Source organism: Zingiber officinale, chromosome 6A (genome assembly GCF_018446385.1).
Source record: "Zingiber officinale cultivar Zhangliang chromosome 6A, Zo_v1.1, whole genome shotgun sequence".
NCBI classification, from domain to species: Eukaryota; Viridiplantae; Streptophyta; class Magnoliopsida; order Zingiberales; family Zingiberaceae; genus Zingiber; species Zingiber officinale.
In genome coordinates this window covers 82889175-82908223 of record NC_055997.1, presented here as the reverse complement: position 1 = coordinate 82908223, position 19049 = coordinate 82889175, and the positions used below count along the sequence as shown (strand labels likewise).

The 19049-nt window shown below is 40.9% G+C and overlaps 1 non-coding gene across 1 annotated transcript; it reads right to left on the bottom strand.

Moving 5' to 3' along the window:
* Positions 1 to 7360: 7360 nt before the first annotated feature.
* Positions 7361 to 7466, bottom strand: LOC121998844. The gene has a single exon (XR_006116635.1). It is a non-coding gene; the product is annotated as a small nucleolar RNA R71 (small nucleolar RNA).
* Between the last annotated feature and the right edge of the window lie 11583 nt (positions 7467 to 19049).

Here is a 19049-nt window from a genome sequence, read left to right as displayed (position 1 = left end):
CAAATAGCATGTTTTAAAAGCATGATTTCATCGTATGCATGTTTTTGTGAGGTAGATGGTTTCTTACTAAGCATACGCTTACAGATACTTCTTTTCCTTATACTGCAGATAAAGGTAAAGGAAAGATGGATTAGCGGAGGCTGGAGGACAATGTGATGAAGATGTGTGTGAAAAAGGGAACTTGGAATAAAGATGCTTGGGAACTAGCAAACCTGAACTTAGCATTTCTGATTTTAGTTACTTTCCTACATTTTAGAATGTTTGAGTAGCATGAATTGTGTAGTATGCGTAAGATATTAGATAGCACCCTATGAGTGATGTTATGCCTAGTAGTTTTATTTTATGCTTATAGAGTTGATACATGTGAGTTGGGCACGAAACAGTGCTGAAATCAGACTCCTGGTATGAAATCAGAAACCCCAATCGATCAGCCGATCGATTGGAGGCTTCTCGATCGATTAGCTGATCGACTGAGGAGTTTGTACCTCGAACAGTAAGCTCCTGGATCGATCAGCCGATCGATCCGGACGTGTTCTGTCCCGAACAGAGAGTTCTGGGATCGATCACTAGATCGATCGATCAGACCGGATCGATCAGCCGATCGATCCAAACGGGACCTCCGTGCATAGTAGCACGCTGAATTGATCAGTGGATCGATTGATGTAGCTGGATCGATCAACCAGTAGCATTCTGAATCGATCCAGGGATCGATTAAGCCACTCCAATCGATCCACCAATCTATTAGGAGGCCTGATAATAGCTGGAAACCCCTCATCTCAGCCCTTGATCATATGGGAAGCCTAGATTACCTCCCTTAGCATAGGAGCAGTATTCAAGATGTAGTTTAAACATGGATTCCAGATCTAATAGCAATTAGCAAAAGAAATTGTATTAGTTACCAAAAATTTTTAAATCTGATCAGTTTTTCGCACATTAAGAATAGTTAGCAATAGTATAATGTGACTATCCGGCCTTACAGCTTAGCCAGTAGAAGGCGGGTCGTTACAGAGTGGTATCAGAGCAAACGTTCCATACTTCCTACACACACATCAGCATTGAACCTGCAGCTTCCAAGTAAGAACATCTCTCACTTCATTTATGTTTTGCTTCCATGTTTATAGATAACTAAAGCATGCTTATGTATGATAGCCTCTAACGTGATTATGGTAGCTACTTAACATGATAACAATAGTTATGCAATATGATCCTGTTAGTTATGTTTGTCCTCTATTTCTTTAGAAAATGGTACGAGGACGCCCAACTAGAAAGACACCAGCTACTGAGCCCCAGCATGAGGCAGGCAGCTCCGTGCCTCCTCCAGACCTTGCAAAGGTAGTGACTCAGTTACAGAAGTAGCTAGCTAAGCAGCAACAGGAGATAGCCACTTTAAGGGCTAACCAGCAGAACACTCCCAATGTCACCCCAGAGCCTAACTTAGCAACTCTAGTAGTGATAGAGGTTCCACCAGTCCAACCTGCAGCACCAGTAGCCCCAGCAGCAGGGGCAATGAGGGAAGCCTATCTGATCCAGTGGCAAAAGATCAAGCCGGAGAATTTCTCAGGCACCAGTGAACCATGGGATGCTCAAGCCTGGTTCAAGACACTGGAGAGTACGATGGAGCTTCTGGACTGGCCAGAGCATGAGAAGGTGAAGTGCGCCTCTTTCTGTCTGACAGGAGATGCACGCATGTGGTGGGAGAAAATTAAAGCGAAGCGCCCAGTGAATCAGATGACATGGGCTGACTTCGAAAGGAAATTCTTCGAAGAGTTTTTCCACATGCGGGTCACAAACCACCACTACGACGAGTTCACTGAATTTCGTCAGGGCAACCTTTCAGTCGAGGAGGCCGTGAGGAAATTCAACAAACTGGCTTGTCTATGCCCTGAACTAGTCAGCACTAAAAGGGAACGAGTCTGGTTGATGCTCAAAATGTTAAGGCCGGAAATAGCAATGAATGTGGCCAGCGGAGTCCGTAGGCCGCAGACCACAGAAGAACTAGTGAGCAGTGCTTTAACCACCGAGCATTATCAGAACAGTATCAAACAACAGAAGCAATTCCTCTCAGAGTCGAAAGGCCAAGGAGGCTCAGGCACTCAGAAACACCAGGGCCACAACTCCCACGGCTCTAACTGGAAAGGGAACTCCAGCAACAAACGCAAACCAAGGAGTTACCCAAAAGGAGGACCAGCTAGTAAACAACCCAGCTATCCCAAGTGTTCCACTTGTGGAAAATTTCACCCAGGAGTTTGTCGCAAGGGCACCCCAGGATGTTTCGAATGCGGTCAGGAGGGACATATGACTAAACAATGCCCAAACAAGACCATCTTTCCTCCACCACAGCCGATTCAGTACGAGGTAAAACCAGCACAATTGCACCAGATGCAGGCTGCTTTAGATGGTCCACACATCAGCCAAGGCAGACTGGAAGCCCCCTCAGTCACGACAAATGCAAGGATCTACTCACTGACCAGAGAAGACGTAGCGAATGCCTCGACAGTTGTTACAGGTCAGATTAGTATGTTACAGCAAAGTGCAACTGTCTTATTCGATATTGGGGCAATCCATTCTTATATATCCAGGGCATTCGCCGAAAAGTTAGCAATACCTCCAGAGGTACTCAGTAGTCAGTTCTTGACGACGCTACCTTCGGGAGAGATTATGGCGTCCACGCACTGGCTCCAAGCAGTGCCGATCATCATAGCAGACAGGGAGCTTTTTGGTGATTTGATAGTATTAGATATGGCTGACTACGACGTCATCTTGGGAATGGACTTTCTGATGAAGTACGGCGCCTCCATAGAGTGCCGTAGATAGAGAGTTGTATTCCAACCCGAAGCGGGAGTGCAGTTTGGGTTTATCGGAGAGCCAAAGAGAAAAGCCAAGAAGTTTCTCTCAGCTCTGAAAGCGCAGAAACTAATGGATTCAGGATGTATGGGATTCTTAGCACATGTAGTCAGTACTAGCCAGGACAAGGACCGAAAGCTAGAAGAGGTCCGAGTCATATGTGACTACCCAGCAGTCTTTCCTGAGGAATTACCAGGCCTAGCACCAGATAGGGAGATAGAATTTGAGATAGAGCTTATTCCCGGTACGAACCCCATCTCCAAAGTACCCTACCGCATGGCTCCAGCAGAACTGAAGGAACTTCAGGAGCAACTACAGGAGCTGCTTGACAAGGGCTTCATACGTCCTAGTCACTCACCCTGGGGAGCGCCTGTATTATTCGTGAAGAAGAAGGACGGAAGCATGCGCCTGTGTATAGATTACAGAGCACTAAATCAAGTCACAATTAAGAACAGGTATCCTCTTCCCAGAATAGATGACCTGTTTAATCAGCTAAAGGGAGCAGCAGTTTCTCTAAGATAGATCTCAGATCGGGATATCACCAAGTTAAAGTCAAAGAGGGTGATATACCTAAGACGACTTTCAGGACCAGGTATGGACACTATGAGTTCGTAGTCATGCCCTTTGGCGTGACAAATGCTCCAGCGATTTTCATGGACCTCATGAACAGGGTATTCAGTGAATACTTAGATAAGTTCGTTATCATATTCATCGATGACATCCTTATCTATTCCAGAACTCAGGAAGAACACGCAAAGCACCTGAAGATAGTACTACAGACCCTTCAGCAGAACCAGTTGTACGCCAAGTTCATGAAATGTGAATTTTGGCTCGATCAGGTAGCCTTTCTGGGTCACATCATCTCCAAGGATGGTATTATGGTAGACCCCAGTAAGATAAAAGCTGTGAGTAACTGGAAAAAACCCAAGAACGCCAGTGAGATCAGAAGCTTTTTGGGACTAGCAGGTTATTACAGAAAGTTCGTAGAGGATTTCTCCAGGATAGCCTCCCCACTGACAGCTCTTACCAGGAAGAATAGAAAATTTCAGTGGACAGAGGACTGTGAGAACAGTTTCATGGAGCTCAAAAGAAGATTGACTAGTGCTCCCATTTTGGCTCTACCAGAAAATACAGACAGTTTTGACATTTATAGTGATGCCTCTAAGTCGGGACTAGGAGCAGTACTGATGTAAGAAGGTAAGGTGATCGCCTACGCCTCCAGACAACTCAAAGACTATGAGAGGAACTACCCTACTCATGATCTTGAGCTTGCAGCAGTCGTTTTCGCTCTCAAAATTTGGAGACACTACTTATATGGAGCTCAGTGTAGAGTGTATACAGATCATCAGAGTCTGAAGTATTTCTTCACTCAGAAGGATCTGAATATGCGACAGCGCAGATGACTCGAGCTAGTCAAAGACTACGACATAGACATCCTCTACCATCCAGGAAAAGCCAATAAGGTGGCAGATGCACTTAGCAGGAAGTCCAGCGCCACCTTATTATCCCTGGTAGCCATGTCACCGCCCCTACAGAAGGAGATCACAGATTTTAGTCTCGAACTTATAGTGGGACAGCTCTCTACCATGACGTTAGAATCCACCTTGCTTGGTGACATCCAGACAGCTCAGGGACAGGATCCTGAAATTTAGAAAATCAAGCAAGGGTTAACATAATCAGGGAGTGGAGAGTTCAAAATATCCGATAGTGGGGCATTACATTTTGGTGACAGACTTTGTGTTCCAGATCAGGAGGAACTACGGAGGAGGATCCTAGACGAGGCTCACAGGACTCCTTATGCGATGCATCCTGGCTCCACCAAGATGTACCAAGACCTAAAGAGACGTTTTTGGTGCCCTGGGATGAAAAGAGACATCGCTAGATATGTTAGTACCTGTCTGACTTGCCAGAGGGTCAAGGCAGAACACCAGAGACCAGGAGGAGTTCTACAACCCATTCAGATCCCAGAATGGAAGTGGGAGGATATTTCCATGGATTTTATAGTGGGACTACCCAGGACCACCAAAGGTTTTGATGCAATTTGGGTAATAGTTGATGTGCGTAGATTATATACTCTTTTATGCATGTTTTTACGCACATTTACATATTTTGAGCATGCTTGATCTATGCATTTTTATACTTCCAGCTTTCCTTTTAGCATATTTACTCTTTTGGTTCGGAGATCTACTTTTTGTACATTTTCTGTACACAGGAGTCGATTTGGTGAAGAATCTACATCTTTGGGCATGCATTGGAGGAAACAAAGGGAGAAAGCACCGGGCCGTGTACTTCACACGGCCCTGCACTGGTATGGAGCTCGGGCCGTGTGGAGTTTGGCACCAACAGAAGAGGAAGATGACATGGCCGTGTGAACCTTGCACGGCCGTGTCAAGATTTGAAGCCAACCAGAGCAGAAGCCTTGCATGGCCGTGTGGATCTACACGGTCCCAAGCAGGCTGTGGCCGTGTGCACCACACGGCCGTGTAGCATTTCTAGAGAGCAGAAGGGTTATGGCCGTGTGGAGTCACACGGCCGTGCAGCTTTGGCAGAGAGGGAACTGGACATGGCCGTGTGAATCTCACACGGCCGTGTGGCGCCCGATTCCCTCCTCTATTTAAACCTTCTTCATGAATTGAAGGATCTCTCCCCTTTGGGAGAAGGCAAGATTTGGTGGTTTCCTCCCAATCTTGGGAGGATTTCTGGGCGATTCAAGGGGAGCTCTTGACGATTTCGGCTCCGGAGCGAGGATTGGATCCGAAGACGAAGCTTCTTCGTAGATAAGTTTTCTCTTTCCCCCTTTTCTTGGTTTCTTGGATTGGGGATTTGAGAAATGCTTGTATACTTTATTTCTTCGGGTTTTCTTCCTCGATTCATGGGGTAGATCTTGTATTCTAGGATGAAGGGAGTATTTGTATGATGGATTGATGTAATCTCTTATGGATTTGCCATTTTCTTGTTTCAATGACATTATCTTGCTTGTATCGATTAGATCTTGAATGATTAATGGTGACTCGTGCTTAATTCTCATTCTTGATTAATTGTTTGGATTTCTTATGGACTTTGTAAAGATAAACTCTCACTTGATCATCCGAGGGATCCACGTGACAGGTGCAAGCCCGTGTAAGGATGTTTGAGAGATAATCTTGAAGAGGAAATAGGAATATTCAAGAGAGTAGGATGGATTTTGTGATTAGTTTATTGTATCTTGATAGATTAATAAGTCATGGGCTTCTACGTTGATATCCAAGGAAGGCATAGTAATAGGTGCACTTCTGTGTAAGGACAACATAGGTTCATGTCTAATTAATCCTATTTAGATACATTTCTCAGTCCTTAGCCGGTTGTCTATTGCAAGAGAGAACCGGCAACTTTCTACATGTTTGGCAATTGAGGGATAAGAATTGGTGGACCATTTACATTCGAGAAATCCTACAAAGAAACCGAAACTCCTAGAACCTCCTTTATCATAACCCAAAACACTAAATTCTTGTTTGTTGATCTTTAAGATTAGATTTGTTTACCTTACTTTGCTTTTGAAACGATTGGATAGTTGTTTAGCTAATTCGCATTGAGACATTTCTAGTGCTTATTCCAGTCCCTGTGGATACGATAATCTTTTATATTACTTGCGACATTTCCGTACACTTGCGGAGAGTAACAAGTTTTTGGCGCCGTTGCCGGGGACTGCGCTATAACATTAGGAATTATCAATTGAGTTAGACTAAACATAACTTTTCTTTCTTTCTTTACATTTTCATAGTTGTAACTTTAGAATTCTGTTTCTATAAGCTTTTCTTTTCTTGAATAACATTCTTGACAATTCTTTTTGTTGCAATTCTAATTCTAATTCTAACTTTGCATTCTTGATTTCTAGCACTCTAATCTAACTTTTCTCTGTTTTCTCTTTTGATCTAGTTTCTTTCTTATTTTCTTTTGTAAACATATCTTGCAATTTTTAGCATATGAATTATTCTAGATATTTTTCTTTTTCCTTTTATCTTTTCTTTCTTGTTTTCATTATGCACTTTCTTTCTTGCAATTTAAATTCTGCATTTGCTTTCTTGCTTTTCATATTGCATTTTATTTCTTGTTTTTGATTCTTGATAATTTTCTTTTTCTTCTTGAATATCCATGAGCACTAACATGTCAAGCAGGACCATGAGAAATTTTTCTACACCCTTTTCTGCAAGATTTTTATCTCCCATTGTGCAACCTCAAATTGAAGCAGAAAGTTTCCAACTAGACCCAGAGATAATTTTCATGATACAAGGTCACAAATTTGGAGGAGAAGTATCAGAAAGTCCTTATCTGCATCTTGAAACATTTTTAGAGATTTGTGATTTGGTGAAATGCGAAGGAGTATCAGCAAATGCAGTTCGATTGATGACATTTCCTTTCAGTATCAAGGATAAAGCAAGGACTTGGCTATATTCTCTCTGTCCTCAAAGCATCACAAGTTGGGAACAATTGGAGAAGCAATTTCTGAATCATTTTTTCCCTCCAAGTAGAACGGTGTATATGAGGAATTGCATAACAAATTTTGCTCAGGCATATGGAGAATCATTATTTGATGCATGGGATAGATTCAAGAGTCTTCAAAGACAGTGCCCTCTTCATGGTTTTGAAAAATGGTTGATTTTGCACATATTCTATGGGGGAATTTCTTTCTCAGACAAGACTTTATTGGATTCATCAGCTGGAGGTTCTTTTATGGACAAAAGTGTAGATGAAGCTTATTCGTTAATTGATCAAGTGACATTGAACCTCCGTGAATGGTCGAACAAAAGTTGGATGGAATTTCCCTCAGATATTCAAGAAGTGAAAGCCATAAATGTAAGAGAGTCTGTCAAACAAAATGAAATTCAACCACCTAAAAATGTTGAAATTCACAAGTCACAGAGTGAGGAGTTCAAACATTTGGGGGCAAAGCTTGATAGAATTGTTTCAAAATGGTTTAAAGAAGATCCCCCTCCTACACAGTCACGATCCAATGAAAAGTGTGATGATGTGGGGTTGAGAAGTGGCAAAAATCATGAAGAACTTCTGAAGAATGACATGTTTAGAATTGAGGAGAAGAATAATAGAAGATCACAAGAACTCAATTCCATTTATCTAGGAAGTTCCCAAAGGTCAGAAGTACCTTTCCCTCAACGATTAATCACACCAACATTAGATAAGCAAGTTGGACCTCCTTCAAAAGCTCAAAGGGAATTTGGGAAAAAGGGAGTTCAGTCTTTCCCGGGACCTTCACTAAGGGTTCCTTTTCCACAAAGGTTAGTGGGGGTAAATGGAAATAAAGACTTCGGCAAATCCTGTGACACTAATATGGTTGAGTGTAGATTTTTGAATATATATGAAGATGAAGTTTTTTCAAATGAGGATTTTATTGATAATGTAGTGGTAAATAAGTTTTCAGATCTACCTCAAAATTTTATAAGGTGTTATAGTGACATTGAATTTTCAGATGATGAATGTGATGTGGTAGATCAACTTAAAACTGCAAGTGAAGTTATTGATCCTCTTGTTATTGATTCTCCTATTGAGGACATAGATGTTGGTTTATTTTTTGATGTATGTGTTGATGATGATGATATGGAAGAATGTGTAGGAAGCTGTGTTGTGGAAGCAGCATCTCAAGGATCACCACCTTTGTCAAGACAACCCTTAGAGGATCTAAGAATTGATCATGTTGTGGAACAATGTGTAGGGACTTATACAGAGCTAGTAGAGTCTCAAGAATCACCATCATTGATATCATCAACACCTAAGCTAGAGCCAGAACCATCATTTGATTCAGAGGAAGTCACATTTACATGTTTAGAAATTTCAGGCATTTCTCAGCAAAGTAAGGTTAGTATTTCTTGTGATCTTTTGCAAAACTTTATGGAGGTACCTATAATTGACTTTGTTGGATGTGATTCAGTTTTTATTACTTATTCATCTTATCTTGATATGGTTCTAGCTCTATACTATATAATATACTTGTGGGAGATTTGTTTTTCTTTTGGATGTGCAGATTTCACATGGGCCAATAATTGGAAGCTCAATCTGAACCGTCTTCGACCACCTGAAAAAATTTCCAAGAAGACGAAGATGGAGAGAGTTATACCTTACTTTGTAGCTCCTTTGATGAAAGCTCCCTCCATAATAAGAGCCCTTGGTAGGAGGGTTCTAAAATATCTTACCCCTCCAAGAGCAAGATTTAGATGAATCTAATGAGGTGGTCGAGCTAATGACCTTAAACAAGTGCTTCTTGGGAGGCAACCCAAGTTCATTTTCCTTATTTTCTTTTATGTCTTTAGTTCTCTCTTTATAATAAACATGTATCCTCTACTTAATTTTTCTTGTCTATCTTATTGTTGTAGAATTCAAAGTTGTGGAGGAATGTGAGTATTGGATGGAGGAGTATCTTTAAAAACATGAATGTCAACCATTTGGAGATCATCACTTGGTAACTTCTCTTAAAATCTCCTCCACATTGTTTTTAGTTTTCATTGGGACAATGAAAAATTTAAGTCTGGGGGGATGCATTAGATGCATTTGATTTGCTTTGTTTGTTTTTGTTTTTGCTTATGTCTTGCATTTTGTTTTGATTTTTTGTGGCATACATCTTGAGAACATCAAATCTTCACTTATATGCTTTCTTGGATTCAAGTGAAATGTTAGCACGATTATTGTCTTGGTTCATGATGTTCGAATGATGCTAGTAGTAAACTTTGTGTAGTTCTTTTTTCTATCTTGGGAAGCATTAATAAGGTAAGAATCTTATGGTGATGAGTTTTAGTTTTGGTTCAACCTTAAGGATTTTATCTTCACTACACTTGTGCTTGATGCTTGAATAGTTGATGTCATTGAAATAGTCATGATTCATCTTGTTTGCTTAGTACTTGTTTTCCATGGTGATTTCTCAACTTTCATTTTGGTTACTGGATGAGGCTCAAATCATTAAATCTCATTTGGAAAAATCAAAATATCCCAACATGTGTGCTAAAAGTACATTTGTGAATAAGTTTTGCACAATGCAAACACTTATAAAAAAGATATAAAAATATGAGGGATATAAAAAAAGTTGTCATGAGTGAGGTTACTGGGGAAATGACTGCTTAGCTTCCCTTGAGATTGAGCACACCTTTGAGACCTTGGGTTAGTTGAGAAATATGAACCAAGTGAATGGTGAGTAAGTGCCTATCACTGGTTACTTGTCTTTCACTGGGAACACTAGGAATTCAAATTTGATGACGACTTGACTAGGACATGGATTGAAACTTGAAGGGTGTTGAGTTACTTTTACACTGCGCACAAGATTCTTATGCTTGAACCATACTTTACTTGTTTCCATGATCATGCTTGTTAATGAAACTTTTTGATGGAGTTAGGAAAGTGCACTGGGTTTTATGAATGTGTTGTAGAACATATGAATTTAGACTGCAGCATTTTGCTTGAGGACAAGCAAAGGTTTAAGTCTGGGGGTGTGATGTGCGTAGATTATATACTCTTTTATGCATGTTTTTACGCACATTTACATATTTTGAGCATGCTTGATCTATGCATTTTTATACTTCCAGCTTTCCTTTTAGCATATTTACTCTTTTGGTTCAGAGATCTGCTTTTTGTGCATTTTCTGTACACAGGAGTCGATTTGGTGAAGAATCTACATCTTTGGGCATGCATTGGAGGAAACAAAGGGAGAAAGCACCGGGCCGTGTACTTCACACGGCCCTGCACTGGTATGGAGCTCGGGCCGTGTGGAGTTTGGCACCAACAGAAGAGGAAGATGACATGGCCGTGTGAACCTTGCACGGCCGTGTCAAGATTTGAAGCCAACCAGAGCAGAAGCCTTACATGGCCGTGTGGATCTACACGGCCGTATGAGGTTTCTTGAGACCAAGCAGGTTGTGGCCGTGTGCACCACACGGCCGTGTAGCATTTCTAGAGAGAAGAAGGGTTATGGCCGTGTGGAGTCACACGGCCGTGCAACTTTGGCAGAGAGGGAACTGGACATGGCCGTGTGAATCTCACACGGCCGTGTCACGGGACCGTGTGGCGCCCGATTCCCTCCTCTATTTAAACCCTTCTTCATGAATTGAAAGGGGATCTCTCCCCCTTTGGGAGAAGGCAAGATTTGGTGGTTTCCTCCCAATCTTGGGAGGATTTCTGGGCGATTCAAGGGGAGCTCTTGACGATTTCGGCTCCGGAGCGAGGATTGGATCCGAAGACGAAGCTTCTTCGTAGATAAGTTTTCTCTTTCCCCCTTTTCTTGGTTTCTTGGATTGGGGATTTGAGAAATGCTTGTATACTTTATTTCTTCGGGTTTTCTTCCTCGATTCATGGGGTAGATCTTGTATTCTAGGATGAAGGGAGTATTTGTATGATGGATTGATGTAATCTCTTATGGATTTGCCATTTTCTTGTTTCAATGACATTATCTTGCTTGTATCGATTAGATCTTGAATGATTAATGGTGACTCGTGCTTAATTCTCATTCTTGATTAATTGTTTGGATTTCTTATGGACTTTGTAAAGATAAACTCTCACTCGATCATCCGAGGGATCCACGTGACAGGTGCAAGCCCGTGTAAGGACGTTTGAGAGATAATCTTGAAGAGGAAATAGGAATATTCAAGAGAGTAGGATGGATTTTGTGATTAGTTTATTATATCTTGATAGATTAATAAGTCATGGGCTTCTACGTTGATATCCGAGGAAGGCATAGTAATAGGTGCACTTCTGTGTAAGGACAACATAGGTTCATGTCTAATTAATCCTATTTAGATACATTTCTTAGTCCTATTGCAAGAGAAAACCGGCAACTTTCTACATGTTTGGCAATTGAGGGATAAGAATTGGTGGACCATTTACATTCGAGAAATCCTACAAAGAAACTGAAACTCCTAGAACCTCCTTTATGATAACCCAAAACACTAAATTCTTGTTTGTTGATCTTTAAGATTAGATTTGTTTACCTTACTTTGCTTTTGAAACGATTGGATAGTTGTTTAGCTAATTCGCATTGAGGCATTTCTAGTGCTTATTCCAGTCCCTGTGGATAGGATAATCTTTTATATTACTTGCGACATTTCCGTACACTTGCGGAGAGCGAACGGTGCCAAAAACTTGTTCGCTCTCCGCAAGTGTACGGAAATGTCGCAAGAAATATAAAAGATTATCGTATCCACAGGGACTGGAATAAGCACTAGAAATGTCTCAATGCGAATTAGCTAAACAACTATCCAATCGTTTCAAAAGCAAAGTAAGGTAAACAAATCTAATCTTAAAGATCAACAAACAAGAATTTAGTGTTTTGGGTTATGATAAAGGAGGTTCTAGGAGTTTCGGTTTCTTTGTAGGATTTCTCGAATGTAAATGGTCCACCAATTCTTATCCCTCAATTGCCAAACATGTAGAAAGTTGCCGGTTCTCTCTTGCAATAGACAACCGGCTAAGGACTGAGAAATGTATCTAAATAGGATTAATTAGACATGAACCTATGTTGTCCTTACACAGAAGTGCACCTATTACTATGCCTTCCTCGGATATCAACGTAGAAGCCCATGACTTATTAATCTATCAAGATACAATAAACTAATCACAAAATCCATCCTACTCTCTTGAATATTCCTATTTCCTCTTCAAGATTATCTCTCAAACGTCCTTACCTGTCACGTGGAGCCCTCGGATGATCGAGTGAGAGTTTATCTTTACAAAGTCCATAAGAAATCCAAACAATTAATCAAGAATGAGAATTAAGCACGAGTCACCATTAATCATTCAAGATTTAATCGATACAAGCAAGATAATGTCATTGAAACAAGAAAATGGCAAATCCATAAGAGATTACATCAATCCATCATACAAATACTCCCTTCGTCCTAGAATACAAGATCTACCCCATGAATCGAGGAAGAAAACCCGAAGAAATAAAGTATACAAGCATTTCTTAAATCCCCAATCCAAGAAACCAAGAAAAGGGGGAAAGAGAAAACTTATCTACGAAGAAGCTTCGTCTTCGGATCCAATCCTCGCTCCGGAGCCGAAATCGTCAAGAGCTCACCAGAGACCAGGAGGAGTTCTACAACCCATTCAGATCCCAGAATGGAAGTGGGAGGATATTGCCATGGATTTTATAGTGGGACTACCCAGGACCACCAATGGTTTTGATGCAATTTGGGTAATAGTCGACAGATTGACTAAGTCAGCTCACTTCTTCGCCATCAGGATATCCTATTCCATGGAGCAGCTAGCTCAGTTGTATCTCGAGGAGATCGTCAGACTGCATGGAGTCCCACGAACCATTATTTCAAACAGAAATAGTAGATTCACATCACACTTCTGGGAGTGTGTACAGATAGCATTGGGCACCAAGTTAAAATTTAGCACAGCTTTCCATCCTCAGACAGATGGTCAGACGGAGCGAGTAAATCAGGTACTCGAAGATATGCTCCGAGCATGTGCCCTAGACTTCAAGGGAAGTTGGTGCAAATATCTGAGTTTAGCAGAATTTGCATACAACAATAGCTATCAGGCCACCATCGGCATGGCACCTTACGAGGCTCTCTATGGGCGGAGGTGTAGATCTCCAATCTGCTGGTACGAGAGTGGTGAACAGAAGGAACTAGAACTTCAGACAGATCTAGTAGCAGATACCACGGTAGCTATACAGCAGATCCGCCATAGGATAGAGACAGCTCAGAGATGCCAGAAAAGCTATGCTGATATATGGCGCAGACCCTTAGAGTTTGCAGTTGGGGATTTATTGTTCCTCAGAGTAGCTCCCATGAAGGGAGTAATGCGTTTTGGGAAGAAGGGTAAACTAAGTCCCAAATATGTGGGACCATACCTTATCACTAGAAGAGTTGGCAAGGTAGCATATGAGCTAGACCTACCCCAGGAAATGTCAGCTATCCACAATGTATTTCATGTCTCTATGCTGAAAAAGCATATCCCAGATGCCACCTAGGTGATTGAGCCCCAGTCGGTACAAGTCCGCGAAGACCTCAGCTATGACAGTCGGCCTATTCAGATAATAGACCGAGCAGTTAAGAAATTACGGAACAAGGAAGTACCATTAGTCAAAGTTATTTGGCAAAGTCACACAGCAGAAGAGGCAACTTGGGAGACAGAAGTTAGTATGAGACAGAAGTACCTAGATTTATTATAAGTTCGAGGATAAACTTTTTATAAGGTATGGGGGATTGTAACGCCCGAAAACTTCTCAAAATAATTATTAGAAATACCCTATGATTTTTCTGGAATTTTAGGATATTTTTACAGAATTTTTAGAGTAGCGGAAGTAGCAAAAACAAATAGGAACGTAAAATAGCCTACGCGGGTATTGAACCCGAGACCTATTGGGTCCTACGACTTATGGTGGACTCTAGTAACCAAGTGAACCCAGCAGGACCATGCTGAAAGAAGAGGGAACCAATAATATTTATATTTAAGTTGGCCAAATTAACCACTTAATATAAATAGGAAACTTAAGTGGGGATTGAGTTTTTCATGTTTCGGTAACTCCTTAACCCTCATGCCGCCCCCTCCTCTTCCTCACCTCACGGTACACCAAGGCCCCGAGAGACCTAGGGTTTCACTCCTAGAGACGTAAGGGCACCTTCCGGCAACGACTCCGACACGAGGGCGTTCCTCTCCGCGAGAAGAGCACGTAGACGCAAGAGGATCGTCGAGGGAATCGTCTCCACCAGAAAACTAGCGACCAGAATCGTAAGAAATCTAGCGCAGGAGGTAAGAAACCCCTCACCTGCAGTATAAGTAGCTCTTTTCACGATTTTATGCCTTAGTTTAGTTGTATACAGATTTTCAACACATAGGGTGTGAATTAGTGCACCCCAGATGTTTGATAAAATGTTTAGCTAAGTCAAATGCAACATAGGCATTTTGATAGCTTAGATAAATGCACTAGAAGCATTTTATAGCATATTTAGTCTTGCTGCAGTTTTTATGGGACTACGGTCCAATGGGTGGGCACCCACAGTCGCCCATAGGTTCAGACAACCTAGTCCTAGGTTCAGATAACCTAGTAAGAGCAAGGTAAAGTATATTAGCTACAAAACAGTATTTTACTTTTCAGTGGCACTGTACTGGACTTCAGTTGTCCTTGGGTTGGGCTCCCATAGTCGTCCATAGGTTTAGATAACCTAGTAACTCTACTAAATTCGGGACTTGCAACCTCAGGTCTAGTTAGGGATGCGCGCATAGGAAGTACAGTTGTCGGACCCATCAGCAGCACGATTATGTATTTTCATCTACATTATGATAAATAGTTTCAAAACTTCACAAAATAGTTTATGTTACAGTGTAGCTTAGCATCAATTAGTAGTAATGTAGCTCAGCTTTCACTTCAATTTAGTTCCTTATGGAGTCACATGATAGTACTATGCTTAGTTATGATTACCATGGGTTGTATGTGATTATGCCATGTTTAGTATCTATAATTCAGTGTGTTCAGCATATATTTCAAATAGCATGTTTTAAAAGCATGATTTCATCGTATGCATGTTTTTGTGAGGTAGATGGTTTCTTACTAAACATACGCTTACAGATACTTCTTTTCCTTATACTGCAGATAAAGGTAAAGGAAAGATGGATTAGCGGAGGCTGGAGGATAATGTGATGAAGATGTGTGTGAAAAAGGGAACATGGAATAAAGATGCTTGGGAACTAGCAAACCTGAACTTAGCATTTCTGATTTTAGTTACTTTCCTACATTTTAGAATGTTTGAGTAGCATGAATTGTGTAGTATGCGTAAGTTTGATATTAGATAGCACCCTATGAGTGATGTTATGCCTAGTAGTTTTATTTTATGCTTATAGAGTTGATACATGTGAGTTAGGCACGAAACAGTGCTGAAATCAGACTCCTGGTATGAAATCAGAAACCCCAATCGATCAACCGATCGATTGGAGGCTTCTCGATCGATCAGCTGATCGACTGAGGAGTTTGTATCGTGAATAGTAAGCTCTTGGATCGATCAGCCGATCGATCCGGACATGTTCTGTCCCGAACAGAGAGCTTTGGGATCGATCACTGGATCGATCGGCCAGATTGGATCGATCAGCCGATTGATCCAAACGGGACCTCCGTGCACAGTAGCACGCTGAATTGATCAGTGGATCGATTGATGTAGCTGGATAGATCAACCGATCGATCCATAAATTCTTCTGTGCACAGTAGCACGCTGAATCGATCATGCCACTCCAATCGATCCACCGATCGATTGGGTGGCCTGATAATAGCTGGAAACCCCTCATCTCAGCCCTTGATCATATGGAAGCCTAGATTACCTCCCTTAGCATAGGAATAGTATTCAAGATGTAGTTTAAACATGGATTCCAGATCTAATAGCAATTAGCAGAAGAAATTGTATTAGTTAGCAAAAATTTTTAAATCAGATCAATTTTCTGCACATTAAGAATAGTTAGCAACAGTATAATGTGACGATCCGGCCTTACAGCTTAGCCAGTAGAAGGCGGGTCGTTACACCAACTCTCCCAGAGGATGTCGCTTAGACGGTAGCCACATGCATATCTTGCCAAAAGTATCACAATATTTCGCACCGACCAACAGAAGAAATGAGGTCATCCACGATATCTTGCCCGTTCGACCAATGGGGCATGGATATCGTGGGGGCATTCCCCATGCAACCGGTCAGCGGAGGTTCCTGCTCGTCACTGTGGACTACTTTTCAAAATGGGTGGAGGTTGAGCCCTGGCAAAGATAAGTGAACAGATGGTCATCAAGTTTGTCTGGTAGAACATCCTTTGTCGGTTCGGCATCCACCGCCAGCTCGTCTCCGATAACGGGAGTCAGTTCGCGTGTCAGAAGCTCAGGGAGTGGTGCGAGGGCTACGACATCCAGCAGACCTTCACCTCAATCGCCTACCCCCAGAGCAACGACCAGGCAGAGGTCATAAACCGAGAGATCCTCAGAGGCTTACGAACTCGGCTCGACCACACAGGAGGTAGCTAGGTCGACGAACTCTCAAGTGTCTTGTGGGTGTTGGGTGCTACTCGGAATACCATTCTTTTTCCCTTGTACAAAAATTTGTACAAGCACAGAATATTTCCTAGCAACCCATGTGCTCTTCAGAAGTTAAACTTGGATTGGAAATGAAACTTAACATTTTTACTCCAAGTTCGTTCTTCAAAGTTAAACTTAGATTGGAAATGAAACTTAACATTTTACTCCAAGTTCAACCTTTGTGTTCTTCAGAAGTTAAACCATATTACAAAAGTTGATTAAATATTTATTTCAAGGATTGGCTTCCAAGTCGTTGGCGAGGCATTAGGCCTTCTTGGATATGCGATCATCCACCACTTCCTAGACAAAGCCTTTCAAAGAAATTGAATATTTAAACTTGTCACAGTAACCTTAAGTTTAATTACAGAGACCTCAATCAAAGTATAAGATCGAAACACAAAATTGAAGCACAAAAATGAAAACACGAAATCGCTAGCCTCTTGTGTTGGTATTTCAGGATTCATACGAAGAAAACAAAACTAGTTGTATTGCGGAATAAATAACTAGTTGTACCTTTCTTCGTAGACAAAGACCTCTTGATCTTCTGCCGTATTCCTCTCCTCTTATTGGACGTCGTGTGGGTGGCAATCTACCAAGATAAAAACACCCAAACCCTTTTTGTTTCCAAGCCGCCTACCACCAAAAGATGCAAAGAAAAGGGGCGCCTCCTTCTTCTTCTCCTCCAAACCGTCGGCCACCAAGGTGCTTTGTCTCTTCGTTTTCTTTTCCTCCAAGCTCTAGCCACCAAGAGAAGATGGGGCGTCGGCCCTAGAGGGAAGAAAGGGAAGAAGAAAGGGAAGTGGGGCGCCGACCCTAGAGGGAAGAAAGGGAAGAAGAAAAGGATGGGCCGTCGACCTTAAGGAAAAGGAGAGGGATTTTAATTGTCGAGAAAAACTTATCAATTCTTAATTGAATTGTTGATTTTTGTGGCACAATCTCCTTTTTCTTTTATAACCCTTTGCCCCAGATAAAAAGGAGAAAAAGTAATAAATTTTTTTTTAGAAAAAATCTCTAGAAAAGAATTAACATAATTCTTTTAGAAAAAATTCTTAAAAAAGAATTAGTATAATTCTTTTTAGAAAATTTCTAAGAAAGAATCAACATAATTCTTTTTAGAAAAATCTCTAGGAAAGAATTAACATAATTCTTTTTAGAAAAAATTATTAGGAAAGAATTAATATAATTCTTTTTATAAAATTTCTAAGAAAGAATCAATGTAATTCTTTTTAGAAAAATCTCTAATTCTGTTAAGAAAAAATCTCCCCTTTTTGTTCTTTTCTTTTTCTTTTCTTTTGGTTTGGCCGACCCCTTGCTTGGGCACCAAGGAAGGATGTGGCCGGCCCCTTTCTTGGGTAGGAAGCAAAACCAAAACGGGTGAATACGAGACTTTATGGAGGTTACAACAGGGGCCGAGAGGAAGAATTATTTTTGGTCTCTTGAGGGAATTGAGCTTCCTGTGTTCGACCTGAACACCCAACTCAAGTTCATCAATAATAACTCATATCACTAAAGAGTTATTATTGAACTACTGCACCAATCCAATATTACAATATGAACTCCTTATCATGAGTGTATTAGTCTCCCTGTGTTTAAGATATCATATGTCCGTTAATTAAATGAGTTATTGACAACTCACTTAATTAACATTTAGCTCCAAGAGTAGTACCACTCAACCTTATTATCATGTCGGACTAAGTCCACCTGCAGGGTTTACATGATAATCCTTATGAGCTCCTCAAGGGGGCATCATCAACCTAGATTACTATGACACAGTTTTCTTTTATAATCAACAACATACCATATAAATAATATTATTTCCCAACTTAACTGAATAAATCTCACCCTTTGATAAATTAAAGAAATAAATACTAAGTATATGTATTTGTTATTATATCGGGATTTAGAGTATGCACATCCAGTTTTTTGTTCTTTTATGCAGTCAGTATTAAAAGAACAACCTCAAATGGTCCTGCTCAATACACACATAGTGTAACGACCCAATTTTTCCTATTTCAAGTTCTAAAAGTCGATAAAAATATTTGGAAATACCTTTAAAATATTCTAGAGATTTTTAGAAATTTTTAGAGTATTTTTACGTAATTTTTGGAGTTCGTTTGATATTTTTACCCAGAGGAAGAAGTTTTAAAAAAAATAAAAGAAAATAAAAGAA